At 36.1% G+C, this 22,506-nt stretch overlaps 1 non-coding gene across 1 annotated transcript; it reads right to left on the bottom strand.

Moving 5' to 3' along the window:
• Positions 1-2,391: 2,391 nt before the first annotated feature.
• Positions 2,392-2,498, bottom strand: LOC128291097 (small nucleolar RNA R71). Its single transcript, XR_008280873.1, has one exon. It is a non-coding gene; the product is annotated as a small nucleolar RNA R71 (small nucleolar RNA).
• Between the last annotated feature and the right edge of the window lie 20,008 nt (positions 2,499-22,506).

The raw sequence follows: 22,506 nt of genomic DNA, 5'->3' as shown, positions 1-22,506 counted from the left end.
CCCATTTAATGTGGGTTAAATAAATTATTTTTTAATTAATTGTGGAGAAAGGGTCCAGTTGAACCGCACTGATCGGGCCAAATTGAGTGAACCAAACCAGCCACTAAATGGGAAGCCCAGAACCGTCCATATGCTGACCCAAATCAGCATTTTATCTGATTAAATATGCTTGCAAAAAGGCCCTCAAAAGACTTCTAAATTACATTCAAACCCCACCTTAAATTATGGCTTTGTAGATTTGCCCCAAGCTTAAAATAGCAAAGCTGAAACTCTTAACTTTGCTATGTGTGTGGCCGAACAAGGGAGGTCTCTTTGGATGCTAGAATTTGATATTTTTAGCAGTGAGAATCTTCTATAAAAGCCACCCCTTGCTGATCATTCAAAGCTTCACTCACTTCACATCATTCTCTCATTCCCTCTCTCACTTTTCTCTCATTTTTTCCATTTCATTCCCTCTTGTTCAAGTGTCAATTTCTTCTCTTGGAAAAGAGGCTTCTATCAGCCATTTTGGAGCAGCAATTAGATTTTCATAAGCCACCTTTATGGCCAAGGCCAACGAAGAACAAAGAACAGAGCAACTAGTCAAGCCACGGAGAAACACCGGATTTACCTTTTGTTCCCTAACTCTTTAATTTTTGTTGTTGTTTTGACGAACATGTTTATGAATATTTATGCTATTGAAATGGTTATTTTAATCAATTCAACTTAAATTATGTTTGTGTTGGGTTGATTATATTCTGCCTGCTTGAATTGTTTAAATGATGTTTATGCTGTTATAGGCCTCTGTAAATTGCTTGGTTAAGTAAAATCATGCCTAAGTTATTCTTGCGTTACGACTGTGAGGTAACTAATGAATTAATTATTTAAACGGATTGAAATTATAATTAATTGACACAGTACTTAATCAGTGTATATTTATTCTTCTAAGGTAGTTGAAGGGTAAATTAGCAATGCATTTGGCAATATTATTGCCTTGCATAACTTGCAAGATTATTGTGATTAAATTGTTTCAAGGTAGGGATGCCTTGTTACTTCACAAATTCTTTTATATGCTTATTAGATTTAATTAATCGTTTGAATTGACATAGGGATATGCAACAGATTGGTTCAATTTAATGAGTATGTATGTGCAATAGCATGTTTGCTTGCTAGAATCTATTTGGTTGGTTGAGTTGACATAGGGATATGTCAAGAGATGAATGGATTTTTGTATGTAAGTTTGTTCGTAAGTTAGCAAACTATCGGGTTGCTGTGAATCTATTCATAACAATATAAACATGAGTTTAATAATTCTGAGTTCCAGAAATATAATTAATCCAACACAAGTATGTTACATTGATTAAATATTATTTGAAATCATGCATTAGAACTCTTTTGTTATTTTTAATTATTTACTTAGTTTTTTTAAAATTGTTTTTGATCATCTTCTAAAACCAAATTGGTTTTACTTCACAAGTGTTTTATAATTAATTTCATAAATAATTCTTTTACAGTCCCTGTGGGTACGATAACTCGACATTTACTTGTCACTTTATTACTTGTTGCAATTGTGTACACTTGCACATTTTTCCGTCGTTCCAAGTTTTTGGTGCCGTTGCCGGGGATTGTTTTAAAAAGTCATTATTTGTGAATTTGTTAGTTTTACATCTTGTTTTATTTTTCTATTTAATTTTTTTCTGTGATTATTTCATGTGTGTATGAGTATTGACCGGATTATTGACTTACTCCTTGTAGACCCTGAGATAGAACGAACCTTTCAGCAGCGAAGAAGACAAGCGAACCAGAGAAAGACTGAAGGAATGAATTTCAAGAATATGAGTCAAGGAAATGGAGCAAACCTTGCTCAAAATCCTATCCTTATTGCTGATGATAGGGATAGAGAACCCTGAGATAGAATGAACCTTTCGACAGATAAGAAGACAAGCGAACCAGAGAATGACTGAAGGAATGAATTTTGAGAATATGAGTCAATGAAATGGAGCAAACCTTGCTCAAAATCCTATCCTTATTGCTGATGATAGGGATAGAGCCTTGAGATAGTATGCAGTGCCTGTTTTTAATGATCTTAATCCGGGTATTAAGAGACCCGAAATCGATGCACAACAATTTGAGCTGAAGCCAATCATGTTCCAGATGTTTCAAACAGTGGGCCAATTCAGTGGAATGCCTACAGAAGATCCTTATCTTTATTTAAGAATATTTATAGAGGTAGGTGACTCTTTCAAATTAGTTAGAGTTTCTGAAGATGCATTACAATTGAAGCTATTCCCGTACTCACTAAGGGACAGAGCTCAAGCCTGGTTGAATTCATTGCCACCAAACTCAATTTCTACATAGCAAGAGTTAGCCGAAAGATTCCTCATGAAGTATTTCCCGCCTAGTAAGAATGCTAAGTTGAGGAACGAGATCACTGCTTTCCAACAAATGGATGATGAGTCTTTGTATAAGGCATGGGAACGATACAAAGAGCTATTACAGAAATGCCCTCATTATGGAATCCCACATTGCATCGAACTGAGACATTTTATAATGGTCTTAATGCTCACACGTGGATGGTAGTGGACGCTTCTGCTAATGATGCTCTCCTTTCTAAGTCCTATAATAAGGCTTACGAAATCATCGAGAGGATCGCCAGTAACAATTAGCAATGGCCAACCAATTGAGCCGCATCAGGAAGACGAGTCATTGGAATACATGAAGTGGACACACTCACTTCACTCGCATCTCAGGTATCTTCAATATCCTCAATGCTTAAGAATCTTACCATTAATGGGTCTAGCAGTTCTGCAGCCCAACCACCTTACCAATTTGAGAGTATAGCCTATGTTTATTGTGGGGAGGGACATTTGTTCAAAGAATGTCCATCAAACCTTGAATTCGTATATTACATGGGTAACCAAAACCACCAAGGAAGGCAAGGACTACAATCCAACTTCTATAACCCATCCTGGCGAAACCACTCGAATTTTTCCTGGAACAACCAAAGGGCTGGAACCAGTAACAACTACGCTCAACCTAGACCGACTCAGCCGCCTAGTTTTTCCCAACAAGTTCAGAAACCAGCTTAGGCCGAATCATCCAATAGCTTAGAGAATTTATTAAAGGCATATATGGCAAAAAACGATGCCACTCTAAGGAATTTTGAGAATCAAGTGGGCCAGCTAGCTACTAAACTCAGGAATCGACCACAAGGTGCTTTACCTAGTGATAGGAGAATCTGAGGAATCCGAGGAAGGAGCACTGCATTGACATTGAGGAGTGGAAAGACAATAGAGCCCAACAATATCGAAGCTGAAAGGGAGCCAGCTGATGCTCAAGACTCAGAGGAAGTTCAACCGAGTGTTGAAACTCCAGTTGCACAAGAATCACAATCAGAAAAACCCGACAAGGTAATTTCAGAACCAGCTAATTTTGATCAACTAACAACTTCGTTAGATGCAGAATTACAACAGAAAACGAATCAACCAATTCCAGTAAAGAAACCACCACCATCCTACCCTCAAAGACTTCAAATGCAAAAGCAGGAAATTCAATTCAAGAAATTTCTAGACGTACTCAAGCAACTTCACATCAACATCCCGTTGGTTGAAGCATTTGAACAAATGCCAAACTACATCAAGTTTATGAAGGATATCCTACCCAAAAAATTAAGACTTGGAGAATTTGAGATGGTAGCTCTGATGAAGGAATGCAGCGCATGTCTTCAAGACAAACTACCCCCCAAAATGAAGGGTCCTGGATGTTTTACCATACCTTGCAACATTGGAGCAACATATTGTGGTAAGGCTTTATGTGACTTAGGTGCGAGTATTAACTTGATGCCTATGTCAATATTTAGAAAGTTGGGGATAGGTGAAGTTAGACCTACTACGGTTACACTTCAGCTAGCAGACCGATTCTTAGCACATCTAGAAGGAAAAATTGAAGACGTATTTGTACGAGTAGATAAATTTATTTTCCCTACTAATTTTGTTATCCTAGACTTTGAAGTAGACAAAAAAGTGTCGATTATCCTAGGAACACCGTTCTTAGCAACTAAAAGGACCCTTATAGATGTGCAGAAGGGTGAGCTTACGATGCGTGTTCAGGATGATCAGGTAACATTTAACATTTTTAAGTCAATGCGATTTCGTGACACAATTGATGATTGTTCTACAGTATCCAATTTAGAGGATTCAATAGTGGAAAAAGAGCTCAACTATGTTGAGGATCCGTTGGAACAAATTTTGACATCAGATCCCCCAAATGATGAAGAGGAGGATGAATATTTAGCTTTGTTGGAAGCTAATCAAAAGGGATTTAATCCGTAATCCCGCTTTGAATCGTTAGAGTTAGAGAAGAGGGAGTATACCCAACCAAAAGCGTCAATCGAAGAACCACCTAAATTAGAACTCAAGGTATTACCTTCATATTTAAAATACGTTTATTTAGGTAACGCTTCTACTTTGCCTGTGATTGTTTCAACAGAATTAACTACTGAGCTAGAAGAGAAACTCATATTGGTCTTGAAACAATTCAAGAAGGCTATCGGATGGACCATATCCGATATTCGTGGTATTAGTTCATCTGTATGCATGCACAGGATTATCCTGAAAGATGTCAAAAAAGGGATGATTGATGGACAATGAAGACTGAACCCTATTATGAAGGACGTGGTGAAAAAGGAGATTATCAAGTGGTTAGATGCGGGTATTATTTATCCCATCTCAGACAGTTCGTGAGTAAGTCTGGTCCAATGTGTGCCAAAGAAGGGAGGTATCACAGTCGTAGAGAACGAGAATAACGAGTTGATACCAATTAGAACAGTTACGGGATAGAGGATTTGCATTGTTCATCAGAAACTAAATAAGATGACTAGGAAAGGTCACTTTTCTTTGCCATTCTTGGATCAGATGTTGGATAGACTCACGGGGCGAGACTATTACTATTTTCTCAATGGATACTCGGGGTATAATCAGATTACAGTAGCACCAGAAGATCAGTACAAGACAACGTTCACCTGTTCGTACGGTACATTTGCATTTAGACGCATACCATTTGGTTTATGTAATGCACCTGCTACATTTCAAAGATGTATGATGTCTATTTTTACTGACATGGTTGAGAAGTACTTGGAAGTTTTTATGGATGACTTTTCATTATTCGGTGATGCTTATGATGATTGCTTAGCCAATCTAGCTAAGGTACTAAGGCGATGCGAAGAAACAAACCTAGTACTTAACTGGGAAAAGTGCCATTTCATGGTACGAGAAGGAATTGTTCTAAGGCATCGGATAACGAGACATGGAATCGAGGTAGATAAAGCAAAGGTAGATGTTATCGAAAAACTCCAACCTCCAACATCTGTAAAGGGTGTTAGGAGCTTTTTGGGCCACGCCCGGTTCTATTGAAAATCTATCAAGGATTTCTCCAAAATTGCTAAACCCTTATGCAAATTATTGGAGAAGGACAAGACGTTCAAGTTCGATGATGAATGCTTAAAGGCTTTCAAAGATTTGAAGAGTCGATCAGTTACGACACCCATAATCATCACACCAGACTGGGATTTCCCATTTGAATTAATGTATGATGCAAGCAACTTCGCAATAGGGGCTGTCATGGGTCAGCAGAGGAACAAAATTTTTCATCCCATCTACTATGCAAGCCAGCCTCTTACAAGAGCTCAGTTGAACTATACTGTAACGGAAAAAGAGCTACTTGCGATTGTATTTGCTTTTGACAAGTTTCGATCTTATCTTTTAGGTACGAAAGTAACTGTTTATACGGACCACTCGGTAATTAAGTACTTAGTTGCCAAGAAAGATGCTAAACTGAGAATTATCCGGTCGGTGTTTCTACTTCAAGAGTTCGATTTAGAAATTCAAGATCGGAAGGGAGTATAAAACCAAGTAGCAGATCACTTGTCCAGATTGGAGCCGCAAGAAGGGAATTCACCTAGTATACCAAATCAGGAAACATTTCCAGATGAACACATACTGAAGGTAAGTCATGTCCATAGTACCCCTTGGTTTACTGATATTGCTAACTATTTAGCTTGTGGTTTGATTCCAATCGGTAAGGCGTATCAACAAAGGAGAAAGTTCTTTCATGATGTGAAGTACTATTTCTAGGAAGAGCCATATTTGTTTAAAAAGTGTGCAGATCAGATGTTCAGGAGATGCATGGCAAAAAATGGAGTACAAAATATTTTATACCATTGTCACTCAGCTCTGAGTGGGGGACACTTCGGAGGAAGTCATACGGCGGCCAAAGTATTGTGAGCCGGATTCTTTTGGCCAACACTATTCAAGGATGCATATGTGTACGTAAAGAGCTGTAATCAATGTCAAAGGGTCAGAAATGTCACCAACAGAAATGAGATGCCTCGAACAAACATCATTGAGGTAGAATTGTTCGATGTATGGGGTATTGATTTTCTTGGTCCTTTTCCTTCGCCTTTTGGTCACAATTATATATTGGTAGCAGTAGATTATGCATCCAAGTCGGTCGCGGCTGAAGCCTATCTGACAAACGATGCTAGGGTTGTAACTAAGTTCTTATAGAAACACGTGTTCACAAGGTTTGGAACCCCAAGAGCTATCATTAGTGATGAAGGGTCCCATTTTGTGAACAAGTGGTTAAAATGGTTATTAAACAAGCACGGAGTGAAACACAAGGTTGCAACAGCTTACTATCCACAGACGAATGGGCAAGTTGAACTGGCAAATAAGGAAATCAAGGGCATACTTGAAAAAGTAATTTTCCCAAACCGATGTGATTGGTCCAAAAGATTGGATGATGCTTTATGGGCTTATAGAACAGCATACAAGACACCTTTAGGGATGTCACCATACAGGTTGGTCTTTGGGAAAGCCTGTCATTTACCCTTAGAGTTAGAGCACAAGGCTTACAAGGCTCTTCGACAACTCAACTTGGATCTTAAGCTTGCTAAAGAGAAATGGATGCTCCAACTCAATGAGCTAGAGGAACTGTAGCAGTCCAGTTTTGACCCTAGTCAGAATAGTGGTTTCGGGACCACAAATCTGAGTCTGAAAAATATTTTAATATTATATTTTGTGTCTGTAATATGTGAATTTACATCTGTAAAATTTTTGTAATTTAATTTGTTTGTTTCTGTGCTTGATTTGCAAAAAGGACCAAATCGCGTAAGTTGTAAAGGTTGCTTTCTAGTTGCTAAAGTGCCTAAGTGCTATGGTTTGTTAAAGTTGAGGCCCTTGCATGTCAATAAGACCATTATATGATAGTGGGAGACATGGCTTGGCAATATAGTAAATAGATAAATTTTTAAAGGATGGTTAGGTAATTAGGTAATATATGTTATTAAATAAAACAAACGCATGAAAATTCGTTCATTCATGCATATCCTTGCCGAAAATACAAAAGAAAAAGGGAGGAAAAGAACAAGCTAGGTTTTGGCACTTTGATCCTTGATTAAGGTATGGATTTTTTGTCCGTTTTTGATAATTTCTACGTTTCTGTGATCATTGCTTCGTGTTCTTTAAAGCTCATGTCTAAATTTCTGTTTCTGTTAAAGATTTCATGAAATGCCATTGTTGATGATATGAGCTTTGAGATGCTTTTTATATGGATTATGAAAGATATGTGTGAGATTATTAAGCTTTGTTTTTGAATTTTGATGAAATAGAGCTAATTGAGCTAATTTGTGAAAATGAGGTTTTGAAGGACTAAATTGAGAATTAAATATGTTATTTGGGCTTGTATGGAAGCCATGTATATTCGGCCAAGCTATAGTCTTGGTGAATTTTTCATATTGGTGATTTTGTGAAAAATAGACTAAATTGTCAAAGTGTGAAAATATAAGGGCTAAAATGTAAAGTGCCCTAAATATGTGTGTATGGATTATATTGAATGAAATGAATGGTTGAATGGTTGAATTTGTATTGTATTAGATCAAGAACAAAGAAAATCAGACTTAGATCAGGGGAAGTCCAAAATAGTTGAATAGATGACTCGTTTTATCTGAGTTCTGTCTGAGGTAAGTCAAATTACAATTACGTGTTAACTGAAATAAATTCTACACATATAAACTGTAATATGTATTGGATGGCCTTGAGTGCCGGATAAATATATTTGGAGTAAAGTATGATAATATGTTAGTATCTGAAAGGCTCTGTATGTTTCCAAGATCTGTCTGAGACATAGTGTAAGACCGCGTCTGGGACACAGGCCTTGATTGAGATTTATGTATAAGACCGTGTTTGGGACATCGGCATCGTATCTGATTTTGTGTAAGACCCTGCCTGGGACAGAGGCATCGATATTGAATTACATGTAAGACCACGTCTGGGACGTTGGCATTATACTTTTTTATAAGCATCTGCATCGTTTCTAACCTGTCTGATCATTGTAACACCCCAAACCCGGCCTGGAAGTTTAGCTCGAATCTGGCATGTCACATTGAAGTGTTTTTCGAAAACCATGTTTCCATTAAAAACCCTTCTTAATAATTAAAAACTTATACCCTTTTTAAACCTTGTTAGAAAACCTCAGCTAAATAACATTCTTAACAACTTTGTAAAAATCTTGGTAGTTGCAGAAGCTTAATTTAAAAATAATTGCGGATACGTGATGTTTTGAACAACAGTAGTTGCTTTGGAAAACCGTGTTCTAATACTAGCAATTATAAGAACAATAAGTAAAATTTCAAATTTGAAATCCAGAAAATTACAACGGCTTTACTACAACCCACATAAAACATTTAAAAGTAATAATCAAAACTATAAAATAAACAGTGTGGGTGGCTTCCTCTAAGCCCCTCGTAGCTCTGATCCGTCTAAGGCTTGAAATTACCTGAAAGGTTAATAAATGGGGTGAGTTTACGAAAACTTAGTGTGAAATCCCCTACTATAAAAAGGAACAGTCAGTCATATAAAAGAATTAAAAGTCTGGCCCCAGCCTTACTTACAGTTTTAGTATCAATTGGGCCTTAGCCCACTATAACGATAAGCACAGGATGGGCCTTAGCCCATTACAGAATAAGAAACATTATCAGAACTAGAATCAAAATGAGAATCAAAATCAGAATCAGGTGACAGAATTAGAATTAGAATCAGAATTAGGTGACAGAATTAGTATCAGGTAACAGAATCAAAATCAGAATGTGAATGCAATCCCAACCCAATCCAGCCGTATACACCCCTGTACCAACCTTACACCATGTGGGGAGACTACTCAACCCACCCAACCGCTACACACCACAGAAATTACAATGAGGCTGCCAGATATTGTGACGAAGTCACCAGATACAGATATTGTGGCTAGGCCACCAGAACAGATATATATATATATATATATATATATATATGTGGCGAAGCCACTAGATTGCAGCGAGGCTGCCAGATATTGTGATGAAGTCACCAGAATAGATATATGTGGCGAGGCCACCGATTAACAAAAATTTGCCGCTGTAACACTTCCTCCATCAATATAACCCGTATCCCATGCAATAGATATACATGTCATGGCATACAACATGCAGAATCAGAATATCATGCCATGTTTGAATCAAACAGTCACAGTCAAGTCATTCATATCACCAACATATATTCACAATCAAATTCGTCAACCACACAGTCCAAGTCAGTCACTTGCCCACAAGGGCAAAATCATTTAACATCCTAGGGGTAAAATGGTAATTTTATAAATCGAGGGTAAAACAGTAATTCTGTAAATCGAGGATAAAATAGTAATTTTGTAAATCAAGGGTAAAATGGTAATTCTGTAAATTGAGGGTAAAACAGTAATTTTGTAAATCGAGGGTAAAACTGTAATTCTATAAATCGAGGGTAAAATAGTAATTCTATAAATAGAGGGTAAAATAGTAATTCTGTAAATCGAGGGTAAAACAGTAATTCTGTAAACTGAGGGTAAAATAGTAATTTTGTAAATCGAGGGTAAAATGGTAATTTTGTAAATCGAGGGTAAAACGATAATTCTGTAAATCAAGGGTAAAACGGTAATTTTGTAAATCGAGGGTAAAACAGTAATTTTGTAAATCGAGTGTGAAATGGTAATTCTTTAAATCGAGGGTAAAACGGTAATTTTATGAATCGAGGGTAAAATAGTAATTCTATAAATTGAGGGTAAAACGATAATTTTGTAAATCGAGGGTAAAACGGTAATTTTGTAAATCGAGGGTAAAACAGTAAATCTATAAATCGAGGGTAAAACGGTAATTTTGTAAATCGAGGGTAAAACAGTAATTCTGTATATCGAGGGGTACTTTGGTAATTTTACAAGTCGAGGGTATTTTAGTAATTTCACAAAATAGAGGTATTTTGGTAATTTTACAAACTAGGGGCATTTTGGTAATTTTACAAACCAGGGGTATTTTGGTAATTTTACAGGTCGAGGGTATTTTGGTAATTCTACCCTATAGGGGCATTTCAGTAATTCTAACCTACAAGGGTATTTTAGTAATGCTAGCCTACAGATATGAGATTCACATAGTCCAACCCAATATTTACTACACAATCAAACAACTTATCCAATTGGGCTCGTAAGCCCATTAGGCCCACATGGCCCTTTTATGCCCACGCGGCCCGAAGTAGCTACCCTACAGCTAGAGTAGCAAGAAATACACACCTGATAGGAGACTGGAGTTAATCCGCGCTCCGAGCACTCTTAGCCGACGCCCAACCCAAACGAGCACGTCATAAAGCGAAAGGGATCAGCCAAGAAAGGTACCTTTACTCTCCTCATGGTTCTCTCTATCTAAAGCCAGCTCTCCATCTACTCTTATGTGAGCTTCCTGATGTGGGATCCCTCCATCATCAGTGTTTAAATTCAACACCAACTCTTGCCGCCCTCTGTTAGCAAAATAAATGCTCTTTGATTACCAAGGGATTCGAACCCAGGACCTCCTTGCCAACTCTATGACTCCACTTTCCTACCTCTTATGTGGCGCTACTTTGCCATTAGACAACAAGGCTTTTTTTTTTTTTGTGGCACAATTTCTCCAAAAATATTCTTAAGGCCTACCTACTCCACCTAGGGTTTGATTCACCTTAAACCAAAATTTTTGCTAGAGTCCAGGTTTGAACCCAGGACTTCTCCAACACTTCTCAGCACACTTAACCACTAAAACAAGCCTTTATTAACGAAATTTACATGTACAACAAAATATTATAAGCTGCCTTCAACCGCTCCCATGCTCAAGGCCCAAAACTTCTAGGCCCAAATTCAGGGTGTTACAATCATAGTATACGAAATCTGAGATTGAGTATATGAAATGTATAACCTATGCAGGTACACTTGTATCGTACTAAATTTCTGAATATGAAAAACTCTCGAATTATGTATGGAAATGAAGCATGACATATATGCAAACAAAGAAGCATGGTTAAGTTTATGAATTATTCTATGAGATGCTTATGAATCTTTATGGTTGAATTGTACTTATATACTTTAGTAGTTAGACCAATTGTATTTGGCTTACTAAGCTCTTTGTAGCTTACTCAGTGTATTTACTATCTGTTTTACAATTATCGTAGCTACTGAAGGCTTAGGGATAGTTGAGGATCGTCACCACACTATCAATCTCATTTTGGTACTTTTGAAAGTGTACATATTTTAAAGTATGGCATGTATAGGCTAGAAGGTTTATGTATTAAGTTTTGAATTGTAAATATAGGTTACGCAATGAAAGTTGGCTATCAAATGGCATGTTTGTGTTAAGTTTTGGTATGGTTTGAATGAGTTGTTGAATGATGATGAAATAGTTGTAATGAAGCATGTTTTGAGCATGAAATTGGATGAATATTTTGTATAAATGTTGTTTAATTAGGTTTGTAGGAATGACCCATAAAAGGGTGGCAAATTTGCTTAAACCAAGCCTGCATGGTGCCACACGGTCTTGATTCACGGGTGTGTCATATGGCCGTGGGCTAAAGTCAGTAGCTAGCTAAGTATCACATGGCTATAGCACACGGGTGTGCCTGTTGGCCGTGTAAAAAAGTCAGTATTGGACCTATTTTTGGCACGGCTGGTTCACATAGGCGTGTCTAGTGCTCGTGTGTGACACACGGCCTAGTCGCACGGGCGCGTCACTTTAACAGTTTGAAAGAATTGGTTAAGTTCTAAAAATTTTGAATAGGTTCGGTTTAGTTTCAACCTTTCCTTAAATGTATGTTTTAGGTCTCGTAGACTATATTTAGAGATGATTGCTTATGAAATGATGTTAAATAATATATGTGATTTTGAATTGGTCCGAAATGTTCTGTCTATCTGGTAATACCTCATAACCCTAATTCAATGTCGGTTACGGGTTAGGGGTGTTACATTTTATTGGTATCAGAGCCATGGTTTAATCATTTCTAGGACTACTATAGCGTATGAGTCTAGCTATACATGCCATATATTCGAATCTATGATAGTGATGACTCCTGACATTAAAATGTGCTTTTATATAGCAAATGGATCTCGATAGAGCTGTAGCTGACGATGTTGAAAGCAATGCGCATGCTATCGCGTAAGGGACGATGCAAACTGATTCTAGACTGGCTACGAGTAACAGTGATGGTGAGGCTAAGCAAGCCTTCTATCAGATGATGAATAATGGTTCACCCAATATATTAGAACCAATCCGACTGTACAACAACCTCCACCCCCAGTAAATCCTCCTCAAATTTCTAATATGGCACGAGTGAATCCGGTATAGTTGAGTAGACAACCAGTTGATAAGATTAGAAAGTATGGAGCTGAAGAGTTTCGAGCTACAACAAATGATGATGCTGAAAGAGCTGAATTCTGGTTAGAGAATACAATATGAGTATTTGATGAAATGTCTTTGAATCCTGAAGAATATGTGAAATGTGCTGTTTCACTTCTGAGAGATATGGCATACCATTGTTGGAAAACCTTAATATTTGTGGTTCCGGGAGAACGAGTTACGTGTCCAAGCTGAATTTAGGAAGCAATATATCAGTCAAAGATTCATCGATCAGAAACTCAAAGAGTTTCTCGAGCTTAAACAAGGCCGTATGTCTGTTACTGAATACGAATGTGAACTTGTGAGATTGAACCAGTATGCTTAGGAATGTGTATCGAATGAAGCAATAATGTGCAAAAGGTTTGAAGATGGACTAAACGAAGATATCCGTCTGTTAGTTGAGATTTTGGAAATTAAAGAAATGGTAGTGCTTGTTGAACGAGCATGTAAAGCTGAAGAATTAAGTAAAGAGAAAAGGAAAGCTGATTCTGAAGCTAGAGATGCTAAAATGAGATTTTTGAGTAGATCATTTTAGTCTATGTCAAAGAAATTCTGAGATAATCAAAGCCGTTTAAATGCTAATGTGGGACATTCAAACCGAGATCGAGCTAGATCGTATTCAAACTTTAGAGTCCCTGCTACTTTTGTTGCAAGTATTGGGAAAGTCTGATCTGAGAGATCTGAATGTAAACACTGTGGTAAAAGACATCCGGGAAATTGTAGATTGAATGACCGAGCCTGTTTTCGATGTGGATCTCTGGATCATTGTGTAAGAGATTATTCTGAGCCTATTGAGCAAGAAAATGTACAGAATTCGAGATCGAGTAACACCTCAGCTAGAGGTAGATCATCGTTCCATGTAGAGCTTTCATGGCTATCTCTCAGTAACCAAGGAAGAAGATGAGGAAGAGAGGAAAATGAAACAGAATGGAGTTGAGCCCTCCCCAAAAAGTCATTTCCCAATTATGTATTTAACCCTTCATGCATAGTTTTCCACCGTATAACAACCATTCATCCATAATCATTGTGTCTCTCACTAAGGAATCGACTGGTTCTAACCTAACCAAACCAAAAATTGGATTCCAGCCATGTCAAATTCTGTTTCTACCTTTTTTAAATTTTCTAATAAAGACTACCAACTCTTGGCTTCTTCCAATTGTATCCTTGAATTGTTTATTAATTTTTGGACTTTATGGAATCCGAGAATGACACAAATGCATCACTTAAAATATGTGAATCATGTACACTACCTTTCCAACTAGCTAATACATAGGAAAATTTCAAATCAAAAGTGATGACAATCAATACGTTTTGTGTTATTCTCCCTTTACAACTATGAAATTTTCATTAAATGTTAAGTGGAACAAATGCATGAACATGAGTTGTAATACCCTGAAAATCTTTACAGTAATATATTATCCTTGATATAATAAAATAAGGAAATAAAGTGATAAAAAGGGAAGTTTTGAGTTATGGCAACATTGGGAAGTAAATTATGATATCTTGATTCGGAAAGGACTAAATTGTAAAAGTTAGAAAAGTTTTGTTGCTTAAGAGTAAATACTCAAGACTTAAAGGGTTAAAGTGTAAATATGAAAAAGTTGAAGGACCAATAGTGTAAATATTTTAAGGGTAGAATGATCTAGAAACTAAGGAAAATGGATGAATTGGGACCAAATTGAATAAGTGAAGAACTATGAGGGACTAAATTGCAATTTTACCAAATTAAATGATGACTCAAGGATGGAATTCTAAAAGATCATGAAGGGCAAAATGGTCAATTAGTAAGAGAGAATTCTAGAATGTAATGATTATGTTAATGATATTTTAAATTAATTAATTAGATAAATATTATTTTATTAATATTTTATGAGATATTTAATATTATTTTATTATTATTTATTTAGTATATAAGGAAAGAAAGATGAAGAATTTTCATCATCTTTCCTTTCCATGCAAACTAACGTGAGAGAAAGAGAGGAAGAAAGAAAGTTTTACTTTCTTTACAATTTGGTCCTTTTACCAAAAATTCACCATTTTCACCCAAAAATCAAATGAATTTCCATAGCTACCAAGAGAGAAATGTTAAGGAGAACATGGGGAGTTAGAATATCAAGTTGGATTCAAGAAATAGAAGCTGGAGGAGAGAAAATCAAGTTAAAGATTGGTATCAAGAGAATAAGGTAAGTACATCAAGATTTCAATAAGTTTTAAGTTTGTTATTGTTGATAAATCATGGAAATAATGTTATAGTAGAGTTTTATTACATAAGGTCCTATGTTCTTGATATGTTAGTGAAGAGAAAATAAGAGAAAGTGATGAGAAATGGTGTAGAAAAAGAAAATAAGGGTGTTATAACATGGTAATTAATATCTTGCACTAAAACAGTTATGGACAGCAGCAGTAGTCTAACTTTGAAAAATCACCATAAATTTTATAAATTGAATTAGAAGATGAAAAAATATGGAATTAAATATTAATGAGTCTAGTTTCTCATAGATGAAACATTGTAAGCAATGAATTTGTAAATTTTATATATAATGAATTTTGTGAGACAAGGTCAGAATGAATTTGGGTTCCCTGTTCAGACTTTGAAAATAATAAAAAATGAAGAAAAATAATTAGAGGCTTAAATTTATATTTATAGAATCCTGAATGAGTCTAGTTTTATGAGAAACAAACTAGAACATCATTTGAATTCTGTAAAAGGAGATAACTAATTTTTAGTGAAGAAGGGTCAGAACTATCAGACAGCAGAATAGGGGTGACTTTAATGAATAAACTGTACTAATTGGCTAAACCAAAAATTATGAAAATTTTATGATAATAATACATGTGAGTCTAGTTTCAGGAAAAATTAACGGATCTTAATTTTGAGTTCTTTAGCTTAATATATAAATAATTTAGTGACTATGACGCAAATGGACACATATTCTTCAGGAGGGCTATATCAGGATAGGATCACCCGTCCGGGCTTGATCCTTTTTACCGTCAATTCCTTTTCAGAGATCCATCGAATTTTCCTTTCATTCAACCGGGATTCCTTCCAATTTTATCAAATATATCAATGTTTCATTAATTTTCATACGATAAACATTCAAATCATATTCACATCAATAACATACAATCTCAAGCAATTTAAGAATATAATTCAAGTTACACGAACTTACCTTGATACTTGTTTGTAAACAAAAAAAATATACTAATCCTGAACTTTTTCCTTTCCTCGATCTAGCTTTGTATTTGAATCTTCTGGATCTAAATAAATAAATTTAATTATCAATTTAATACATTTCATGTTCATATGCAACATTCTCTATAATTCAACTATTATTATTTATAGTTTATTCAAAGCTGTCTATTTGAGTTATAGTCACTAAATTATTTATAACTCAAGCTAGGAACTCAAAATTAAGATCATTTAATTTTCCCTGAAACTAGACTCATATATCTTCTAACCATAAAATTTTTAGAATTTTTGGTTTAGTCAATAACTATAGTTTATTCTTTAAAGTCACCCCTATTCTGCTGTCTGATAGTTCTGACCCTTCTTCACTAAAAATTAATTATCTCTTCATATAGAATTCAAATGATGTTCTTGTTTGTTTCTCTTAAAGATATACTCATTCAGAATTCTATATATATAAATTTAAGCCCCAAATTACTTGTATTCAATTTTTTATGAGTTTTCAAAGTCAGAACAGGGGAACCCGAATTCATTCTGACCTTGTCTCACAAAATTCATTATATCTCAAAATTTACATATCCATTGCTTACACTATTTTTCTATGAGAAACTAGACTCAACAAGATTTAATTCAATATTTTTTTCATCTTCTAATTCGATTTATAAAATTTATGGTGATTTTTCAAAGTTAGTCTACTGCTGCTGTCCAAACTGTTTTTTTAGCAAGCTGTTTATTACCATTTTTCCCTTAAGCTTTTAATAAATGATAATTTCGTCCCCACCCAATTAACCCCTCAATTCAGCTGGTTTTTCTCAATTAACATCTTATTTTATCACCTTAAACTAGTTTACAACCTTTAGGAATCATAATTTCAGCAATAGACTTTAATTCCAAGCATTTTCACAATTAGGTTCTAAAATCAATTTCTATTCAAATTACCTAATAAAATCATCTCATAAACAAATTAAAGCTTTAATTTCATTCTATTTCATCATAAACATACAGCACTCAACTATGGTGGCTTTCAATTTCATCCATGTAATCAAAAACTAATGAATTTAATAGTAGGACCTAGTTGTAAAAGTCTTAGAAACACAAAAATTACAAGAAAAAGGCAAGGATTAACTCACTTGGTGCAAAAATTATGGAATACCAGCTTAGAGAACCCTCCTATGGCATTTTTAGCTGCTGGAATTGAAGAGAAATGAAGAGAAATCTAGATATTTCCTATTTAGTCCTAGCTTTATTTAGTTAATTTTGTAATATTCCAATTTTACCCTTAATTTATCAATTTTCCTGCTAATTTCATGCCCTTGCCGTCCAGCCCAAATAAATTTTGGGTCTAATTACCTTTTAAATCCTTTCTCATCAGACTCTTAAGCTATTTAATCATTCTAGCAACCTTTACACCTATTACAATTTAGTCCTTTTCATTTAATTGACTACCCAAACATTAAAATTTCCTAACGAAATTTTAATACCACATTACTAACATTTCATAAATATTTATAAAATTATTTTCGACTCGATTTTATGAGACAGAGGTCCCGATACCTTGTTTTTACCCAATTTCTTCAATAATTTCTTTTTCTAACTAACCACTAAATCGGTAAAATTTTTCTATCAATATTTTCATACGATTTTCCTATCATATCAATTTTCATGAAAAAATATTGAAATAAATTTCTCTTTAAATAGGATTTGTGGTTACGAAACCACTGTTCCGATAACTTTGAATTTAGGCCATTACAACTCTCCCCCCTTTAAGGATTTTCGTCCTCAAAAATCTTACCAGTAAAGAGATTTGGGTATTGTTTCCTCATTGCCTCCTTCGGTTCCCATGTCACTTCCTCAATCCCGTGCTTTTGCCGCAATACTTTCACCAAATTTATATTTTTATTTCTAAGCTCTTTTGTCTCCCATGCCAATATCTTGACCGGTTCTTCACTGTAAGTCATATCCGGTTGAATTTCCACTTCTGTCGGAGAAATAACATGTGAAGGATCTGATCGATATCGTCATAACATAGATACATGAAAAACATTATGGATTTTATCAAGTTCCGGTGGTAATGCCAATCGATAAGCGACCGGTCTAATTCTTTCTATGATTTCATATGGCCCGATAAATCTTGGACTCAGTTTACCCTTTCGACTGAATCGGAGGACTTTCTTCCAAGGAGACACTTTCAGGAATACCTTGTCACCGACTTGAAATTCAATCTCTTTTCGTTTAAGGTCGGCATATGATTTTTGACGATCGGAAGCTGCTTTTAGACTATCTCGAATAACCTTTACTTTTTCTTCTGTTTCCCGAATCAAATCAACCCCATGTATCTTCCTTTCACTGAGTTCTGTCCAATATAACGGTGTTCTACATTTTCTACCATACAAAGCTTCATACAGAGTCATTTTAATACTGGACTGATAACTATTATTGTAAGCAAATTCAATCAAAGGTAGATACCTCTCCCAATTACCTTCAAACTCTAGTATACAACATCGTAGCATATCTTCCAATACTTGAATTACATGCTCAGATTGACCATCTATCTGAGGATGAAATGCAGTACTGAAATACAACTGAGTACCTAAGGCTTCTTGCAATTAGTCCCAAAAACGAGACATAAATCAGGGATCTCTATCTGATACAATAGAGACAGGCACTCCATGTAGCTTGACAATCTCAGATATGTATAGTTCAGCTAATTTATCTAAAGAATAATCCATACGTACCGGAATAAAGTGAGTTGACTTTGTCAATCGGTCAACAATCACCCAAATAACATCTTTTTTCCTCGGAGACAAAGGTAACCCCGATACAAAATCCATAGTGATTCTTTCCCATTTCCATTTCGGTATAGTAATTAGCTGAAGTAACCCCGAAGGTACCTGATGTTCAGCTTTAACTTGCTAACATATTAAACACCTTGATACAAACTCAGAGATATCATGTTTCATTCCCGACCACCAGTACATCATTTTCAGATCATTATACATTTTATTACTCCCCGGATGTACAGACATAGTACCGCTGTGAGCCTCGCGTAGAATCTTCTGTATGAGCTCTGAATTCTGATGTACACATACCCTACCTCTAAATAATAAACAACCATCAGAACAAATCTGAAATTCAGAATCATTACCTGACTCACACTGTGCCCGTTTAACTTGTAACTTCTCATCATTCTTCTGAGCTTCACATATTTGCTGTAAAAATGTCAGTTTAGCTCTTAATTTTACTAGGATTGAACCATCATCAGTCAATGATAATTGGGTATTCATAGCTCGTAAAGCAAACAGAGATTTCTGGCTCAAAGCATCAGCTACAACATTAGCCTTACCCAGATGGTAATCAATAATCAAATCATAGTCCTTTATCAGTTCAAGCCACCTGCGCTGTCTCAAATTCAAATATTTCTGTGTCATCAAATATTTCAAGCTTTTATGATCAGTATAAATATGCCATTTCTCACCGTACAAGTAATGCCGCCATATCTTCAGTGCAAATACAATAGCAGCTAATTCAAGATCATGTACTGGGCAATTTCTTTCATGTGGTTTAAGTTGTCTTGAAGCATAGGCTATTACTTTACCTTCTTGCATTAAGACACAACCTAAACCATTTAATGAGGCATCACTATAAATAACAAATTCCTTGCCCGGTTCAGGTTGCACTAATACAGGTGCTTTCGTTAGTAGATCTTTCAATTGGTTGAAACTCTGCTGACATTCATCAGTCCACTCGAACTTTACATCTTTCTGCAATAATCGAGTCATCAGAAAAGCTATCATAGAGAATCCGTGTACAAATCTCCGATAATAACCAGCTAAAACCAAGAAACTTCTAACTTCAGATACATTCTTTGGTGGATTCCAATTGACAATAGCTGAGATTTTACTTGGATCTACCCTGATACCTTCGACAGATACAATGTGTCCAAGAAAACCCACTTCTTGGAGCCAAAATTCACATTTACTGAATTTAGCATATAACTGTTTCTCTTGCAGAATTTGCAACACAATTCTCAAATGTTTTGCATGTTCTTCTTCATCCCGAGAATAAACCAAAATATCATCAATGAACACTACTACAAATCTATCTAAGTACGGTCTGAATATCCTATTCATCAAATCCATGAATACTGCAGGTGCATTAGTTAGCCCAAACGGCATAACCAGAAACTCATAATGTCCGTACTTGGTTCTGAAGGCTTTTTTGGCACATCTGACTCCTTTACCCGTAACTGATAATAACCTGATCGAAGATCAATCTTTGAAAACACAGTAGCACCTTTCAGCTGATGAAATAAATCATAAATCCAGGGTAACGGGTACTTATTCTTTATGGTTACTTTATTAAGCTACTGGTAGTCGATACATAGTCTTAAAGACCCGTCATTCTTTTTCACAAACAGAACCGGAGCACCCCAAGGTGAATGACTCGGTCGAACAAAACCCCTGTCAATAAGCTCTTGCAACTATGTCTTTAACTCCTTTAATTCAGTAAAAGCCATCCGGTACGGAGCTATGGAAATCAGAGTGGTTCCTGAAATCAAATCTATGGAAAATTCCACTTCTCTTTCTTGTGGAAACCCTGGTAATTCCTCTGGAAACACATCGAAAAATTCACATACTATTGGCACTGCCTGTATCCTTGACTCAGATACCTTGTTGTCGAGTACATAAGCCAAGTAAGCATCATACCCTTTTTTGACATACTTCTGTGCTGCCATTACTGAAATCACATCAGATAACCCCTCTGTCTGATCAGATTTAACCCGGAGCAACTCGCTATTCTGACATTTTAGCACAATATATTTTTGTCTACAATTTACTACCGCATCATGCTGGGTTAACCAATCCATGCCCAATATCACGTCAAATTCATCAAATGACAGTAACATCAAATCAGCCAGGAAACAATAACCTCTTACCATCAGTGGACAATTTTTACAAATTTTATCCACCAACACAAACTGGCCCAGGGGGTTCGAGACTTTAACCACAAATTTAGTAGGTTCAACTGATAAATTTTTAACAATTGCAAGTTTAACACACATATATATATATGAATGCGTAGAACCAGGATCAATCAATGTAATAATATCAGTATTAAGTAAAGAAAATGTACCAGTAATAATATCAGGTGCTGAGGCATCTTCTCTGGCACGGATGGCATATGTCCTAGCAGGTGCTCGTGCTTCAGACCTGCCTGCAATATCTTTCGTAGCTCCTCGGCTACCACTGACATTACTAGATGGTCGAGGTGGTCTACCTCTCGAAACTAGATTACTCGATTTCGATATCTGTTCAGCTTCTTTTTCACCCATTTCTGGACAATCTCTGAGGAAATGGTCAAAAGAACCACATCGGTAACAAGCCTCGCTCTTTAATCGACATTCACTAAAATGAGCTTTATTACAGTACTGGCATCTCGGCTTAGGAGTGCCAACACTGCCAACACTGGTCACTGATGGAGTAGAAGGTCTTGGATTAGTGCGTTGAGAACCTCGCTCTCTACCCGAATACCCAGAGGCTGAGGTAGAATGATCCTGGTACTTCTTCAATTTCTTTAAAGTAGAAAACTGAGATTTTCCCATCGGTCTTTTACTTAAAATTTGAGCTTCCCTCTCAGCGTGTTTCTTTTCTTTGCTCAATTCTTCTGCTTTATAAGCTCTCTCTGCCAATGTAGCAAACTCTCGAATTTCAAGAATTCCGATCAGTAGCTTAATGTCTTCATTCAACCCTTCTTCGAATCGTTTGCACATTTCAGCTTCTGACTGTACCCATTCTCGAGCATATTTACTCAATCAAACAAATTCTCTTTCATACTCGAATCTTGATCATTTACCTATTTTAGCTCAAGAAATTCTTTTCTCTTTTGATCGAGAAACCTCTGACTGATATATTTCTTTCTGAACTCGGTCTGAAAGAATTCCCATGTAATTTCTTCTTTCGGAACAACTGAAGCTTTAGTATTCCACCAATGGTAAGCTGTGTCTTTTAGCAGTGAGATGACACATTTCAGGCATTCTTCTAGTGTACAAGATAATTCCTCCAAAACCCAAGTAGTGTTTTCTAACCAGAATTCAGCCCGTTCGGAATCATCATCAACTGCTGCTCAAAATTCTTCAGCCCCATATTTTCGAATTTTATCTACTGGAGCTTTCCCTTTTCTGACAGATTCAGTACCTATACCCTATGGGATTTCGGAAACCGGTGGAGGAGCAAGAGGGGGAGCTTGAACTTGCTGCACTACAGAGTTAGTTCTTAAGTATTGACTAAACCATTCATTCATCATTTGAAAGAAGGTTGTTTTTGCCTCCTCCCCTCGACCCTCTGTCTCGGTCCTTCTACTGCTAGTTTCTTCTCTTTATACTGAAGCCGGAGCATGACTCCTAGCTTCTTCAAATTGAGCTTGATCGATAGATATTTACTATAAGAAAAATACATTTTAAATGGTCAGGAGATATCACACTATCAATAATAATTTAAATGGCATGTATAGCTAATCCCATATTTGCTACATCGGTCCTAGAACCGGCTAAACCTGGCTCTGATACCAATAAATGTAATACCCCTACCCG

Source organism: Gossypium arboreum, chromosome 3, assembly GCF_025698485.1.
Source record: "Gossypium arboreum isolate Shixiya-1 chromosome 3, ASM2569848v2, whole genome shotgun sequence".
Taxonomy (NCBI): domain Eukaryota; kingdom Viridiplantae; phylum Streptophyta; class Magnoliopsida; order Malvales; family Malvaceae; genus Gossypium; species Gossypium arboreum.
The sequence above is the reverse complement of the archived record's forward strand: the minus strand, read 5'-3'. Positions and strand labels throughout refer to the sequence as shown.